At 39.7% G+C, this 18,594-nt stretch overlaps 1 protein-coding gene across 1 annotated transcript in view; it reads left to right on the top strand.

The window, feature by feature from the left end:
- Nucleotides 1-609: 609 nt before the first annotated feature.
- The window catches only part of LOC132404955 (ciliary neurotrophic factor receptor subunit alpha-like), a 318,762-nt gene continuing 300,777 nt past the window's right edge, over nt 610-18,594 (top strand). The window contains exons 1-2 of the mRNA XM_059989574.1: nt 610-696; nt 13,414-13,455. The gene's annotated coding sequence lies outside the window, so the exon portion shown is untranslated. The remainder of the gene's footprint in view (nt 697-13,413; nt 13,456-18,594) is intronic.

Raw genomic sequence — 18,594 nt, 5'->3', positions numbered from 1 at the left:
TATACATAATCATGCCACACTTGTCAGCTGAGACGGCAGATAGTGCGTACTGAATGAGGTGGCAGGATCAGAGCTCAATTAGGATAAAGAGCCTCATGTTTTATGCAGAGACTCGAAGACCTTTGTTTGTATTGATTTGTTAATGTGTACTGTTGTGTTTTGTTGCCCTGCTTTAGAAACTGGCTTCAAGCTTGCTCTCCAAGCAGAGAGGGTTAAAAAGAGAAAAAGCACACACAGAAAGAAATAAATTTAAGACTTCCCCAAACGATTACATTTCCACCAGCACTAATGAGACCACCAACACCAACCCAGCATCCAACTATCAAAAACTCTTCCATTCCAGCAATATTCAAAAGTAGATATATATTTGTATTATGTGTAGATGAGGAGAAGATTTTTTTTATATCTTCTGTGCTTTTGTCTGGAGGCTGAGTTCTAGGAGGTTTGGCAGACACTGGTGAGTTTTTTTTCAGAAAAGCTACACTTCCCCAAACATTGGCTAGGGGGTGCACGGCTCGTCTGATAATTTATTCTGCCCATCACAAATGATTGCCTGGTCACATGGTGAGGCTCTGGAGTTTAAAAGTGCTTTAATCTGCATCCAGTGCGGAGCAGCTGGTGGCAAAGTAGAAATAATCTGGCAGCATTGGCAACTTTCTCTTCTGCTGCGAGGTGCTACTGTCAAGAGCGTTTTCAGTAAGTGAAAAAATATCAAATGATGACAGCAAGCTTGAATAAGCTGCTTATATTTTTCTTTTATTGGCTCAGTGAATTATATTTAAAATACAATGTTGGCTTAGATATGCTGTTATTTCGATATTGCATTATTTTCTTTGTTGCTGCTCATTTGCTGGTAAGACAGGGGGAGTTTAAATGGGGGGAAAAGGGAAAAATAATTAAAATAAAGAAGATGAAAGATGTTTCACTGGATTGTCATGAAATGTGCGGGTGTGGTTGAAGCTGTATTGCTGGGTGAGAGTGAAGAAAGCACTGCACTGCTAGACAATTAGCTCGGATTCTCTCATCTTTTTTTGTAGTGCTGGTCTTGTGTTTAGGGGTCACAGAAGCTGGTGACCCAGTGTCAGCAGTTCTGCATGGAAGCTATTATGCATTCCTGATTGATTAGATTTAGCGGAAATCCTCTTGCCTTTTTCCTCTCTTTTCTCTCTGCTAGTGCTCTATTACTTCCAAAAACCTTCAGATCAGGAGTGCTTAGCTTATCACTGCTAGCTGCTAATTGTTAATCTTCCAACGGTGTCTTATTTGCAGGGCACAGTCGTTAGTCAGCTTCAAGTGAGCAAATAAAAAATGTATGCAGAAGGGGAATTTTTAAATTCAGCTGCCAACAGTTTTAGAATATCCTGTTTTCTTTATTTCTCCAAACATGATGCTTTTAGAGTCAGGAGTGGGTGGACCAAAGGCTAAGTGTTAAAACTGAGATTCAGTGCATTTGAAATGGGAGAGACCTGACGAACAGTCTGTCCCTTTGGTCTGACCTTTTTGTTAATTTTCCAAAAAAGACTAATGCCTTTCTAGGAGCTGCTCTGCTATCAGTTAATAGGAATGACAGTCCATTTACTCACTTGCTTTGTGGAAAAGTCTATCAGGTAATTTGTTCTGTGCTACATTTTTAACGAGAACTATAACTCAAAATAGGATGACACGATATGAGTCGCTCTGCTTCATCAATTCATTACGATCATCTGTGCGGGCAGGTGTTTAGAAGAAAAATCTGTTGTTTACAGGGGTCACAACATTCATTTAAAGCCAGAAAGTGACAAAAAGAGCCCTCGGGGTAAGAAATTGGAGAATGAATATTTAATTTTTAAAGCGGAATTGAGAAATATCCAATGACTGAGAATCAATGGATATAAAAACTGCCTTTTTCAAATATTCTACCAAGCAAACAGGTTTAGCTGTATGCCAAAGAAAAATATTGTCTGTAAATTATTTCTGCCATATGTGTTTATATATGCTTTTGATGTGTCTCTGGTTATCTGGGATACTTCATTCTAAGGAAATCATATTGAATTTGATCTCGTATGATTCTTGGTACGATTTATCTGGAATCCTGTCCTCTATGTGACGGGAGTTACTTGAGCAATTTATAAGCATGATTACTTTGCAGCTGGCTGCAGCATGAAGGTTAACAAGAAGGTTGTTGTGAGACGTGGGAAAGGCTGAGGTTTCCACTGGATGTGTTGGTGGCGAACTATGTGCACGGTTGAAAAAAAAGGCAGCCTGGAATGGAAGTTCTCCAAAAAAAATGAGTTGCAAGGTGGATTCCAGCACAGAACATGTCACCAAATATTTAATATAAATGAAAGATTAGTGTAGTTGCTGTTCAGATTACTGTTTATCTATTGCAAGTTGACTAGTGTTAAAACTAGTAGAGTGAAATGAATGCTTTATGCTTTACGTTGGAACATTTCATCCATGAATTGCATCTGATGGGAGAATTTTCACTTTCTTCCTCTAATTATCCAAAACCTTAATCTTCTGGGGCTTTGGTCTCTTACACAATGCAAATACTCCCCGACCTCTCACCATGATACTAGCTCTGCAGAACTTTGAAAGGCACATTTAGAATATTATGATCCTAGCAGGAGGATGCAAGTTATAATAAAACTGGACTGGTTATACAGCAGAAGGAAGAATACGATCAAACAAACTTGATAAATGTTCCTTATTAGAGGGTTCTCAAACTGTTAAAATAGCACATGGCTTTAGAGATTAAATCCTTTTTGTTGCCTAATGACATTCATATCATGTGCCTTGACCCCTCATGCAGCCTACATTTGACCCTCCCTTCAAGAGAGAAAAGGCATATCGGAACATAGTTTAATAAGCCCCTTGCATGAAAATATGACACAACAGTTCACTTTAAAATTGGAGCTGTATTTTACCAAGTGAGAAAGTTACTAAATCTTATTAAACAAATACATTTTAATATCCATTGAAAATTTTAATGAAGGGGCTGTTGAATCAAACTGAATCACGGAAAAAGGTAGATCATTAGGAAAACTGAAAAGTCAGCTTTGTATAGAATTATGTTGATATTTAGGTGGATGCTCAAATGAACTAACTTGTTCCCATTCTCCTTTCTCTGTTTTCTGATTAAGAAAGTAACTGGACTGGCAGCTTCATGATTTTGCAGATGCTAATTTGAAATACTGATGTCATATTTGGAAAAAAACAGTAAGGCAAAGTTTACTTCAGTAAAGCTAATGCAAGAAAGACACATACTTAAACTCTCAAGAAGAGGAGATATTGCCAGCAAAATAATTGAGCATGATATTAATGCAACATAACATTTGAAACAGTTGCCATGCACCTGAACAAAATCTGCTGATCCTATTTGGACCTGACATTAGTCTATATTTCCAATTGTCTCCATCAAATTCAGTTAAAGTTTTATAATAATGAAAGCGTAATATGGTTAGTTTGGTGCAGCTTTTACATTGGTAGGGACAGAGAACCAATTAGAGAATCAAATTAGAGTGCTACAGCAAAGAAACAGGCCCTTCAGCCCATCTAGTCCATGCTGAACTGTTATTCTGCCTAGTCCCATTGACCTATTGCATGTATTTATCCACACCTCACTTAAGTGTTGCAATTGGTGCCACATCCACTACCTCCACTGGCAGCTCCTTCTACAACTGCACCATCCTCTGAGTGAAGAAGTTACCACTCAGGTTCCACTTAAATATTTCACCTTTCACCTTTAACCTATGACCTCTAGTTCTAGTCTCACCCAATCTCAGTGGAAAAAACTTACTTGCACTTACCTCTCCTTGATGCCTCTCATAATTTTGAATACCTCTATCAAACCTCCCCTCATTCTTCTGTGCTGTAGGGAATGAGGTTGTAATCTCTTCATCTTTTCCCTATAACTCAGGTACCCGAGTCTGGGCAACATAAATTTTCTCTATGCTCTTTCAATCTTATGGATATCTTTCCTATAGGTATAACAGCACAGAAAAAGAGAACTGTCTGAGCGTTACTGTCTACTGACACTTCCCATATCTAAAGTATAGGTTCAATCTACAAACTACACGGCAATCATCAAATACTATGTCCCTTTTAAATCCCTTTATTCTCCTTACAGATGATGTTGAATACATTTTTTAAAAGAGAGTGATGATGGCTTAAAGATTTTATTATTTTCTTATGTACAGCCAAACTTGAAATTTTCTAACTGCTGGCAGATAGAACTAGTGGATCGTTGGTTAGCCAATTAAGGAAAAAACCAGGCCCTATAATGTTGAAAATAGTTGCTTTCCTCAAATTCTCTGTATCATTTTAATTAATTCTGTAATGTCACACTAGATATTTGTAATTTTCCATTTTTGTACCATGTGAGCAGTTTTGGGCCCCTATCTAAGAAAGATGTACTGGCATTGGACAGAGTCCAGAGGAGGTTCATGAGAATGAAAGGGTTAACATATGAAGAGCATTTGATGGCTCTGGGCCTGTACTTGCTAGAGAGTAAAAAAAGGGGGATCATTTTGAAACCCATCGAATATTGAAAGACCTGGACTGAGTGGACTTGGAGAGGATGTTTCCTATGGTGGGTGAGTCTAGAACCAGAGGGCACAGCCTCAGAACAGAGGGGCATCCATTTACTACAGAAAAGAGCAGGAATTCTTTTAGCCAGATGGTGCTGAATCTGTGGAATTCATTGCCACCGACGGCTATGGAGGCCAAATCATTGTGTATATTTGAAGCAGAGTTTGATAGGTTCTTGATTAATCAGGGCATCAAATGGTATGAGGAGAAGGCAGGAGAATGGGATTGAGAGGGATAATGAATTAGCTATGATGGAATAGTGTAGCAGACTCAATGGGCCAAAAGGCCTTATTCTGCTCCTATGTGTTATGGTCCTATGTCATTTGAGCTGTCTCAAGTTTTTTTAAACTATCACCAATGTAATTTGGAGAGGTCTAAATTAGATTGCTCCTTACTCTGTACAGTTTGCAACAGGAGATACCCCAGGATACTGTGAAATTTTGTACCTAAGTCTTGTTGGCAGAATAATGTGTTTTGATTAAAGGTTAATTAATGAAAAATATAGACCCTTCATTTAATCCAGGCAAAATATTATTTCACTTTATTTCTTACAGTTCCTCACCTTAAGAAAAATATCCAGATTAAAATATCCAGGAAGATTAAACATTTTAGATTAAGTGATGTAAATAATGAACTATAACTCAAGACAAGCCTGGTTTTCCCCATCATAAACTCAAGGATACCATGTATTTCATGAGGACTCGAGAGCTCTCTGGCTTTATGGCATGTGACATTGGAGAACACTGTCATGAACCATTCATGGTAGCGTTTGTAATGTTTCTCATTGTAATGTTGCCACCAACCATGGTTGGTGGAGAAAATATGCCAACTATTTAACCAGTGATTTCCAATCTGATTGTTTTCAGCTCAAAGTTCAAGTAAATTTATTATCAAAGTACATATATGTCACCATACCCCACCCTGAGACTCATCGTCTTGTAGTCATTCACAGTAAAACAAAAAAATCATAACAGAATCAGTGAGAAAACAAAGACAAATGTTCAAAAGACCACAAATTGTGCAAATACAAAAAAAGGGAACAAACAAGCAGAGGGTCGTGAGAGCGTGGAACAAACTGCCAGCGCAAGTGGCGCATGCAAGATCGATTTCTACGCTTAAAAGAAGTTTGGGTAGATACATTGATGGTGGAGTATTGGGGGGGGGGGGGCTATGGCCCCAGTTCACTCGATGGGATATGGTAGCTTAAGTGGTTTGGCACAGACTAGGTGAGTCAAAGGACCTGTTTCGGTGCTTTACTTTCTATGACTCTATAACATAATAATAATAATAATATTAATAGATGACCTGTTATTACTGAGAGGACAATCCATAATAATTGTCTGAATGTAGCAATACAGGATAAACAAGCAAAAACAACTGACTTAAGCCAATCCAAACAAACATAACTTACAGAAATCAATAATCACAAAACACCAGAAATATGCTGAATTAAAAAGGGAAATTGAAAGACTTTGGAACATGAACAGGATATACATTGTTCCGATAGTAACACCTACAACTGGTGTCATCCTAAATTCACTATACAATAGCATTAGCCAATTAGGGCTGCACAGCAAAATCTATGTAAATCTTCACAAAGCCACAATGCTAAACAACACTAGAATAGTCCAAAATAAGCACGCTTGGCTATACCCGCACCTCAGGTTTTACCAGCTCGAGGTGAAGAAAAACAAGTTTCTATAATAATAAATAAATGATTAAGAATGGTAAACATCATCTGGAACATCAGGACATCATTCAGTTCATAACAATTTGGCACAGGCTTATCATGTAGTATCCGTTCATAGCTTGCACACTTCAGTGTCACTGTTCCCAATTATAGATAGGTTAAAGAGCGGAGTAACACTGATTTAACATCTTGGAAGAAAACATACAAAAATGGGAGAAAATATCATTTTACTTATGAGACTAATTTTGATTTAAAATTCATGCCTGTAAGAATAGTGGAAAAAGAATCAATGATTCAAGCAAGGAATGTATTGGCATATAAGACAAAGTTCTGGGGAAAGAGTAGGGGAACGGGACAACTGGGAGTTGACCATAAGGAGCCACCAGAGACTCCTGTAGCAATTCAATAATTCTAAGCTTCTCACTCAAGGCAGGAGGCATTTCAACTCAGAACTCCTGTTGGCTTAAAGAATAAAAGTTCAGGCACACAGCTATTGACAAGAGCAGCCTAGTATGCAGGATACCAGGTTTCTGAGGCAGACTGCTGGAAATACAACCACATAGAGGACTGGAGGATAGAAGGGTAGTAAAGAGAGCATCTGGGTGTGCTGACTCCTTCGAACACTCAGGCGGCATGTTTGCATAGTGGTTAGCATTACACTTTACAGCACCAGTTGTAATATTGGGGTTCAATTCCTGCCACTGCCTTTAAGGAGACTGCGTGAGTTTGAGTGTCATGTAGAGATTCAGTAGAACCACTGATGTTAGCATGGTGATGTACGTAGAGTGTATAACTGTGCAAAAGATGCTCCCCAATATAGTACACCATTTATGAGCTGCACACGTCAGCACACATCAAATTTCTTAAAGTCAGACCAAGAATCCTAACTCTATGGAGAATGATGGAGTTGGATCAATAATTATTTGGCTTTCACCCAATACAATATGTTCTTTCAACAAGTTGACTGATGCAATGCAATCCTCAAACCATTAGTCTTCTTATTCTTCTGTCACTGTTCAGGAACTTACAGTATATAATGCCTTGGGAAGTTCTGAAAACTTAGAAATGATTCATTGTTGATATAAATCTCAAAGTAAAATTTATAATGAAGTATGTGAATGTTTCCATATACTACCTCGAGTTTCATTTTCTTGCAATTACAGGAAAATAAAAAATACAGTAGAACTTATGAAAAACTATACACAAAAACTGACAAAAAACCAATTTGCAAAAGAAGGCACATTATGCAAATTTTAAAAAGGAATAATACTGATAGTTGTAAAGCGTCCTTGAAAGTGAGCCTGTAGGCTATGGAGGTTGTGGAGTCAGTTCAGAGTTGTGGTGAGTGAAATTATTCACGCCTGATGCTTGTAGAGTCTGCAACAATCTTGTAGTTTCTTCCTGATGGCTGTAGAGGGGTATGGATGTTGGTTGATTGGGAGAGAGACACACTGATATTCAGAATCAGGTTTATTATCACAGATAAATGTTGTGAAATTTGTTGTTTTGCAATATCAGTACAGTGTAATACACACCAATTACTATAAGTTACAATAAATAGTGCAAAATGTGGAAGAGCAAGGTAGACTTCATGGGTTCATAGACCATTCAGAAGTCTGATAGTGGAGGGGAAGAAGCTATTTCTAAAGCACTGAGCATGGATGCCAAAGTCTTCCCCCAATAGTAGTAATGAGAAGAGGACATGTCCCACATGCTGAGGGTCCTCAATAATGAATACACCTTCTTGAGGCACTAACTTTCGAAGACGTCCCTGATGGTTGGGAGAGTTGTGTCCATGATGGATCTGGCTGAGTCTATGACCCTCTGCAGCCTCTTTCAGTCCTCTATATTGGAGCCTCCACACCAAGGAGTGATGCAACTAGTCAAAATGCTCTCCACCTTGCACCTGGAGAGTTTTGCTAGACTCTTCAGTGACATACCAAATCTCCTCAAACTCCAAATGAAGTATAACCACTGGTGTGTTTTCTTCATGAATCCAACAATATGTTTGGCCCAGGATGGATCCTCTGAAATACTGGTGCCCAAGATATTAAAACTGTGCACTGTTTCCACTGCCGATCTCTCAGTGTCCAAGGAGCACTGAATCATTGCATCTTTGTACTTTACATGGCTTCTATCATGGAGGCTGGTAGTTGGTCAGGTATTTATTTTTTAAATATTTATTTTATTTTGAGATACAGCACAATGAGCCCTTGCCATCCAATTACACCTGTGTGACCAATTAACTGACTAACTCCAATGTCTTTGGAATGTGGGAGAAAAGTACAGCAACCAAGGAATCTCATGTGAACTCAGGGAAAACATACAAACTCCTTTCAGATCACAAACATGAGAAAATCTGCAGATTCTGAAAATCTAAAGTGACACATATTAAATGCTGGAGGATCTCAGCAGGCCAGGCAGCACCTCTGGAAAAGAGTAAACAGTCGACGAGATCCTCGAACAAACAAACACTATATAACATATGGAAAGAGTGCACCTTCTCGCAAACTAGCCACTCACCCATCCTGTCCGACACATCCTATGTGGAAAAGTCCGTAGTTCCCACATTAGGTCAATGACCATCTCGGAAATCCACAGGGTCTGGCTAGAAGCAAGTCACGCTCAATTTCAAGGTATTGCCTAAAGGGAAGAAAGCAATGGCAACATATCCAACTTTTTAAAATGCAGACTCTAAAAAGTAAAGCATACTAAGGAACCCATTTTGATGGGTGTCGGACTTGGTCTAACTCATTAAGGAGCCTGGAACAACATTGGGATTTTGAGTATGAATGAAGCTAATTACCACTTTCATAACCACTACATGGCCCTCAGGAGTTATGGATACAGCTCAGCACATCTCAGAAACAGATCTATACTGTCTATACTTTTTTCTGCCTTGGTAAAGCAGACAGCATCATTAGAGACTCCATTCATTATGGAATTCTCTCTTCCCTCATCTTCTATCAGCAGAAGATACAGAAGCCTGAAAGCATGTACTTCCAGGGTCACGGGCAGCCTTTGCCCCATGTTTATAATACTTGTAAAGAGATCCCTAGAATGATAAACTGGACTCTTGACCTCACAATCTACCTTGTCATGATTTAGCACCTTGTTGTTTCCCTGCCCTGCACTTTCTGTGCAGCTGTTACACTTTATTCCTCATTGCTATTGGTTGACCTTGTTCTATCTCAATGCACTGTGTAATGATCTGCTCTGTCAGAACAGTATACCTTTTTCACGATATCTTGGTACATGTGATAATAATAAGCCAACAGCAATATCAAATACAGAGAAAGTATGTCAAGTCTTTCTTCTGACTGAATTGAAGAGGAAAGAATCCTTTATTTAGTGGTGTTATATTGACGAGGCGGAGGCACAGGGGGAGTTAGAGCCCTGGCTCATTGTTTACTTGTTATGTTAATAGTCCAGTATACTGTCTGCTCATTTGGTTTTGCAATTCATCCATGATATGGCATGCAAAAGCTCTTGAGGCAGATGAGGTACCTGTGCGCTCATAGTGAAGAGGAAATCTATCAGGTGAGCCTTAGCTACAGTGAGTTTATACTGCATATCCAGGCTTGCCCCTCTTTGTGGAAATGACTGAATAGTAAGGAAGTCAATGCATTAATGCAGAAAAGCAACACTGAGATAAAAGATCAACTATACTGGTAGAACACTCTGAAGGGGAAAATTTAATATCTACTTTGCTGAGGCCTGAAGTGGTCATGGTTTCAGTAAACGAGGTATCTGACTTGCTGAGGAAACAGCAACTGGAGTGTGGAGTGATGTGATCAGTTTTGGGCCCCTCATCTAAGAAAGGATGTGATGGCATTGGAGAGTGTACAGAGAAGGTTCACAAGTATAATCCCAGGAATGAAAGGGTCAACGTGTTAGAAGCATTTGATGGCCCTGGGCCTGTTCTCACTGCAGTTCAGAAAAAAGAGGGGGGGGGGGATCGCATTGAATTCTACTCAATATTGAAAGGCCTGGATAGAGTGGACATGGAGAGGATGTTTCCTCTAGAGATGAGGAAGAACTTCTTTAGCCAGAGGTTGGTGAATCTTTGACATTTATTGTCACAGACAGCTGTGGAGGCCAAATGATTGGACATATTTAAAGTAGAGATTGATATGTTCTTGAAAGAAGACAAATGTTACAGGGTGGAGGCCAGAGAATGGGGTTAAGATGGGTAATAAGTCAGCCATGGTGGAAAGGCAGAGCAGACTAGATTGGCTGAATAGCCTAATCCTATTATGGCCTTATGGAAACCTTGAAACATGGTTTGGAAGAGAGAGGTGAGAAAGAATGTTTTCTAACAACATTTCCACATGATCCAGTATGAAATCTCGCAATCAACTTACTAAGGTAATGCCATATTCGCTCAAATTAATAACATAAAGCTTTTGAGAGTGTGCAGCTGTTTCACGTTTGAGAGTTTTGCTCTCAGTTGTGCTTGCTGTTAACTTATTATTATAGTCCTGACAGACAAGCATGGTTAACTGGGTGAGACTTCTCTGCTTTATTTAGATTGTCACATTCCAGCTGATAATAACACATAAACAGGAGAAAGTCTGCAGATGCTGGAAATCCAAAGCAACACACAGAAAACACCTAATGAATTCAACAGGACAGGCAGCAGCTATGGAAATGAATAGACAGTCAACATTTTGGGCCGAGACCCTTCTTCAGGACTGCAAAAGTAGGGGGGAAATGCCAGAACTAAAGGGTGAATGGAGGCAAAGGAGGCTAGCTGGAAGGTGATAAGTGAAGCCAAGTGGGTGGGAAAGGTCAAGGGCTGGAGAAGAAAGGTGATGTGAGTGGACCATAGGAGAAGGGGAAGGGTCAGGGGAACCCAGAGGGAAGTGATAGGCAGGTGAGAAGAGGTAAGAGATGAGACTGGGGAATAAAGGAAGAGGGAGGGCGGGGAAGGAAATATATTTTCAGCTGGAAGGAGAAATTGATACTCTTGCCATCAGGTTGGAGGCTACCCAGATGGAATAAAAGGTTTTGCTCCTTCACCCTGAGGGTGGCTTCATCTTGGCGCAAAATGTTGGAACGGGAAATGGGAATTGGAATTAAAATTTTTAGCCACCAGGAAGTCCCACTTATTGCGAATGGAGTGGAGGTGCTCGACAAAGCGGTCCCCCAAGTTATGGCGGGTCTCACCAAAGTAGAGGAGGGTGCATCAGGAGCACCAGACACAATAGACGACCCCAGCAGATTCACAGGTGAAGTGTTGCCTCACCTGGAAGGGCTGTTAGGGACCCTGAATGGAGGTGAGGGAGGAGGTGTTTGGGTTGGTGTAGCACTTGCAGGAATAAGTGCCAGGAAGGAGATTTGTAGAGAGGAATGAGTGGACATCCCTCAGATGGAGGTGATGCAGGAAGTAGTTGGGGGAAGGAAAAGATGTGCCTCATGGTGGGATCCCATTGGAGATGGTAGAAGTAATGGAGAATGACATGGAGTCCAGGGGTGTTAGTGAGCGCATTGGATCTGCATCCCTGTTATGTTGTGGTTAGTATGTAGTGAGGGCAGACATGCTGCTGAGAGCAGTATGATTTGTGTCGGAAGAGAAACGACATTTTCTGATAAAAGAGGACATTAGATGCAACAGCAGTGGAGGTATTGCTACAAGTGACATGGTGGGAAGAGGTATATCCAAAAGCCACTGGATTTAAAAAAAATTTATTCAGAGATACAGCACAGTGACAGGCCCTTTGGCCCAGCTAGCCCATGCTGCCCAAATACACGGACACGGGGAGAACATTCAAACTCCTTACAGACTGCAGTGGAAGTGAACCCAGGTCACTGGTGCTGTAGTAGCAATGTGCTATCAGCTACCCTACCCAGCCGCTCACATGATGTCAGTAGATAATATTTCTCCATAAATGGAGACAGATCATGCACACTTACTTTAATTAAGGAATCTATTTGATACTGTTCATTAACATAGATTGATTGTGTTGACATAATATTCTTGAGTTTATTTTTGTAATTGGTGTTTAAACACGTGGAGCAGGAGATCGCATGTCTGATTCTTGATCTGTGTAGAATTTGCTGATTTTAATCAAGATGATAACGGCGAAGCATGAAGAACTTTGGTGTCAGCTGTCCAAAATGGGGGGGGGGGGGGAGAAAAAAGGTCATGTCATCGTGAAATTTATTTTGTGGAAAGACTTTAAAAATTATTATAAATACAGCAAGAAATATTAACAGGAAAGACTGAGATGTTATTTGTCAGAATGCTTTCCATGGTTCACCTGGAATGCCATGGTAGCATAATGGTTGGTACAACACTATTGCAGCTCGTGGCATCAGAGTTCAGAGTTCAATGCCGTTCAGTTTCATCCCACAGTCCAAAGACTTACTGTTTAGTAGGTTAATTAGGCATTGTAAATAGTCCCAAGATTAGACTAGGATTAAAATTGGGGAGGGATGTGCTGGGAGATTCTGCTAGGTAGCATGGCTCAAAGGACTAGAAGGGGCTATTCCACGCTGTGTTTCAATTAATTAATTAAATCTGTAGAAATTTGCTAGAGTATCTGGTGACAATACCAATTCTCTTTAAAGTTCTAATGAAGTATAACTGCTGACTTGCTTTCTCATAATTGCATCAATATATTAAGTCCAGGATAAATCTTCAGAGATGTTGACACCCAAGAAATTGAAGCTTTAGGTTCCGTCGTTATTATTCTGTGGAAAAAAAATTATTTGTGTGACAACTGGGTGAGACAAATTAACCATGATGTTGCAGTCTCCAAAGAGATAATTTGGACAAACTAATAGTGGACTGAGTATGATGAATTTCAGTGTGGCTGTCTCCCAGCAGTCTTGAGGCAAAGTGTGGATTAAACTCAGAAGAGTAAGGCACATGATGTTAAGTTGTTTCTGTGTAACTGGAAAACTAATCATTTCCACCACATTGAATTTAATGACGATTTTTTTTTAAGGGCTCATTGAAATTTCAGGCTCCTGTACTCTTGGGCGAGTATGATTTATAGTGTGAAGCATTACCAAAACAAAGGGGAAAATAAAAACAAACCAAATTTTAAAAAAAGGTTTATACATTTTAAGATTGTTGAATAAATTCAGGCAATAAAGGATTTTTGGATAATCACCAATTAACAACTGTACCATCTTTTTTATTACAGTACCACTTTGTTAAAACTTCTTGGCCTCAAGTACTCTTCCTGGTAGGTCACACTTTTCTGATCATATTCTCTAATACATGAAAACCTGTTCATACAAACAGGAATACCAGAATAACCTCTGTGAATACCAATATCTCTCACTGTGATTTTCAGAATTGTTTCATATTTGTACCACATTAAGCCAGCAGTTTTAAATTAAGTATCACATGGAAGATGGGTATTTCTTTGTTTGAGGCATATTCATTGTATCCGATAGTCATTATGTGATAATCGGTTGATTGAAGTATTCAATAGCATGGTGAACAATTGATGTGCTCTTGCACAATTGCAAACCAGAGATAACTAACTGCTTTCAGGTTTGAGATGATGCACTTTGTGAAAAAGAACTGGAATGACTTGACCCATATGGAAAAATGGCCAAGCAACACCCACAAAATACCAGAGGAACTCCTCAGGCCAGGCAGCATCTATAGTAAAAAGACTTTCATCCACAGATGCTGCCTGGCCTGAGGAGCTCCTCTGGTATTTTGTGGGTGTTGCTTGGATTTCCAACATCTGCAGATTTTCTCTTGTTTGTGATTGGAAAAATTGCCAAGTGGCTTTTGTACACTTTTGTGCAGCTGGGTTTAAGGGAAAATCTTGTTTTCTTTTCATAGTTCTTAGCTCAAAGTCAAAGTAAGATACAGCACAGAAACGGACCTCTCAGCCTACAGTCTGGACCAACCATCAAGCACCCTTTAAACAATAACGCTAACCTAATATATTCTATTCTCCTCACCTTTCCTTCATCCTTCATTCTCCTTACTGCGTTGTCACCGACCCCTGCCCCTGCCCCCAACCTTCAGCTTTTGCCACTGATTTACACTCTGTGTACAATTCACAGTGACCAATTATTGCTATCGGTTTATTCTCACATGTAGCAAGGTACAGTGAAATGCTTGTCCTACATATTGTGTATATATAGATCAAATCATTACAGTGCATTGAGGTAGAATAAGGTAAAACAATAACAATGCGCAAGGCACAAAAACAACCATAATAAAACTAACTACAAAAAAATTTCATGTGCTTCTGGGATGTGTAGGGAAACCTGAGCACCCGGAAGCAAATGTACAACAGAGAACATGCAAACTCCACACAAACAGCACTGGAGGTCATGATCAAACAACAGTAGTATCATCATCAAATTGAAATATGGCACCGGAACGGTATTTAGCCACACAATTTTTGGTATGAAGTGAATCGAGCAGGAGGATAAGCACACACCTGTGCTGATGGTGATTGTGGAGGAGGTGTTGGTTGCTAATTTGTACTGACTGGGGTCCGCAAGTGAGGAAATTGAGAATCCAGTTGCATTAGAAGGTATCAAGGTCTAAGACTTGGAGTTTAGTGATTAGTTTTGAGGGGTTGATAGAGTTGAATGCTGGGCTGTAGTCAATGAACAGCATCTTGATGTATATATCTTCATAATCCATATGTTCCAGAGCTGAGTGCAGAGCCAATGAAATGCTGTTGACCTGTTGTAACGGCAAGTAAATTGGAGTAAATCCATCCTTAAGCAGGAGTTGATGTGCTTCATGACCAACCTCTCAAAACACTTCACAGTAGAATTAAGCACAGGGGAATGAGGGAAGATTTAAAAAAAAATTAGAATGAGGAGATTTAATAGAGGTATACTAAGTTATGAGGGGTATAGATAAGGTGAATGCTTTTCCCTACAGATCTGGTGAATGCTTAGAAGCTTTTCCCTCTAGTGTGAGATTAGAACTAGAAACACAGGGTTGAAGTTGGCAATATTTAAAGGGAACTTTTGGGGGAATTTCTTCACTCAGAGTGTGAATGTGGGATGAGCTGCCAGTGGAAATAGTGAATACGGGTTCAATTATAACATTCAAGAGCAGTTTGGATAGGTATGTGGGTGAGAGAGGTATGGTGGGCTATGGACTCGATGCAGGTAGATGGAACTAGGCAGAAGACCAAGCTGGCATGGACTAAGTGGACTGCAGGAATTTTTTCTGGGCTGCATTGCACCATGATTCTATTTGTATGAAGAAGGAATTTCCAAATCTCTTTTCAGTGCGTTTAAAAAAAAAAACAATCAGTTTTACAGGAGAACACTGCAGCCGAGCTCTGAGCGAGTTGTGATACAAATTGTGCTTGTGGTTCTCATCCTTGGCTAAAAGCATTGTAGAATGAAACCTTAGTCTTACATTGTACAGCTAAAGCCTTCTTCACTTTCACAGGCACCATTTAAATTGCAACGTCTGTTTTAGCTTTACCATTAGTCAATATATTTTGGGGATGCATTTCCACAGACGTTCCACCAGTCTCCTCGCTTGACTCCAGTGGGAGTCTGGTCAAACTGCTTAGAGAGAAACCTTGCATCCAGATGCTCTTTTTCTTAATCACTGTTCGGATATCTTTCATGGTCATGTGGCTGGGCAGGAGCTCTGTCTTGTACTTGGAAGTGAAGTGGTGACAAGCACTCTTTACCTTTAAAAGGTTCTTGCTCTGCCAGCCCACAGGACTGGAAGCCGATGTGCCTTCAGATGAGATTTATTGGCTTCCAAAGGAAAGTAGAAATCAATGGGCCCTGCTTCGGGTACTGGTGATGGGGAAATAACTTCAAACTGTACAAGTGTCGGATAGAAGAGTCACAAAGTAAAGATGTAGAAACTCCTTCTAATGTGTCTAGTCCAGTAAGTTAAGTCACTTGATATTCAGGATAAAGTAGTAAATTGGATTCAGCTTTGGCTTAGTAAGAGAAGACTTTGTTGATGGTTGTCTCTCTGACTGATGACCTGTGACCAGTGGTGTGCCTAAGGAATCAGTGCTGCGTCCATAGATGATTATCATCTATCTTAATAATCTTGATGATAATGTGGTAAACACTAAGATTGGGGGTATTGAAATTGTATAAGACGTTGGTGAGGCCAAATTTGGAGTACCGAGTGCAGTTGTGGTCACCTACATAAAAAGTTATCAACGAGTTTTAAAATTTATGCAGATGTTGCCAAGACTTTAGGACCTGTCTTACAGGCCCTCTAACTTTCCTCATTTTATGGGGTGTGGGTTTTCTTGATAAACTTTCTAGTTGTCCCTGCAAAATTGAAGTTTTGACAATGTTCTTAAGCAGTAGTAGTTTGTATGATAAAAGTTGTCACATAATCCTGTTTATGGTAGTGCATTTGAGGATAATGATTGAGTGATGGCAGAGTCAAATTCATGGTTGTTTAATGTCATTTCCTATACTCGGGTGTAAGGAGAATAAAGTAATTGTTACATAATACAATGTTACATGATTTACTTATTTCACAATGTGATTACTGAGTCATTTATTTTTTAAGGGAATGTTGGAGGTAATAATATTAGCTCTGGGGCATTCAAGGGGAAGAGATTGCAGTTTATTTAGTCTTGTCCAAACAGGCTTGGCAAAGTTTTAGCAACAGAGCTAGATGAGTGCGAAGTTGTGCTTAGAGTTATGGCTACCTGCTGGATAGTGTAAGTCAGAAGGCTCTGGGTTCCACTCTGAATGCTAAACCCAAGCAGCAGCCTACAGGTGTGGTTTTGGAAATGCTATCTTTCAGACAGACATTAAACCATTTAAAGATCTCTCAGCAATATTGCAAAGAAGAACAAGACCTGGAAATGCGATTGCCTGGTACTATTTATTTCAGCACTGCGGCTGATATGGACTTTTTTCTCAAAATGGAAGGTGAAAGTGGCCATTTCCAGTTTTTTAGCATCATTCCAGATTTTTTTCCCCAGCATCTCCTTACACATGTGGCACATTTTCAGCCTTGGAATATTGTTGGAGGAAATTAGATCAGATCAGTCTACATAGTGACCACTACTGGAGGACTGCAAGAATAACAAGTTTTACTGTTCTGTATCGGATTAATGTCAATCCATATAATTCAGTTTAGTTTCTTTCCATTTGGTGACTAAGGGAGTGCAAAGGTGACTCACCATATTATCTGGGATGGAGTGACACAGCTAGGAGGATAGACTCAATCGTTTGCAGTTCTTTTCCTTGGACCAGAGAATCCTGAGCAGTCATCTGACTGAGGTATACAAATTATGGGGGCACAGATAAGATAGATAGTGAGAAATGTCTCCTTTTAGTAGAGAGTCCGTAACTCAAAGTTCAAGATAAGATGTAGGAGATGTACAGAGAATACAAGAATACTGCTTAAACAGGTAGTAGAGGCAGACACTTCAGTATTTACATGAGCACATGATAGATCATGGCTAGAAGGCTACAAGGGAAGTGCTGATTAATGAAATTAGCATCCTTAGGTACCCAATGGGTGAGCATAGACTTGATGCATTGAATGGACTGCTGCCCTGTTGTCCAGCTCTTTGATTCTAACCTCCTCCATTGGGAGAACATGGGTTGTTAAGATCATCAACACCAAAGATCATGAAGAGGGGTGGGTATGTTATGACCAATTGCTAAGAAGATAGTGAAAGCAGAACCCACCTGTAGAAAAATTTCCCAACTGTCATGCCACCGTTTAGTACCTGATCTTGATTTCACATTCCTATCCATCTGTGGTAATCCTTTGTAACATACTCAAAATACTGGAGGGACTCAGCAAGTCAGGCAACATCTACGGAGGGGAATAAACAGTTACCGGTAATATCTTAGGCCAAGACCCTTCATCAGGATGAATGCTGAGTTCATCTAGCATTTTGTATGTATGTCGCTCAAGACATTTGGCATCTGCAAAACTTCTTGTGTTTATGATGTGGTAATCCTTTCCCATTTTGCTTATCTGTCCAGGTCTATCTTAAAAATATTCTAAGACTTCCTTCCACTGCCTTTAAGAAAGTATCAGTTAATGACTTGAGATATGACAAGAAGAATTTCACACCAAGCCTGTCTTAAATGGGCAACTCCTTGTTTTTATTCATTTTTTAAAACATATTTCTGTTCTAGACTCTCCCATTAGAGCAGGGGTTCCCAAAATATTTTTATGCTATGAAACGTTACTATTAACCAAGGGGTTATATGGACCCCAGTTTGGGAATGTATGCAGTAGAGGGTACATTCTCCACAGATTTACTTTACCTATTACTCTCAGGATTTTGTATGTTTCACTGAAATCTACCTTCACTCATCTCAGCAGATATAATAGATATAAGCCTAACCCATCTGACCTTCCTTAGAATGCTAAA

This window comes from Hypanus sabinus, chromosome 14 (assembly GCF_030144855.1).
Source record: "Hypanus sabinus isolate sHypSab1 chromosome 14, sHypSab1.hap1, whole genome shotgun sequence".
NCBI lineage: Eukaryota > Metazoa > Chordata > Chondrichthyes > Myliobatiformes > Dasyatidae > Hypanus > Hypanus sabinus.
Note: the sequence above shows the minus strand (reverse complement) of the source record. Positions and strands in the feature narration are given on the sequence as shown.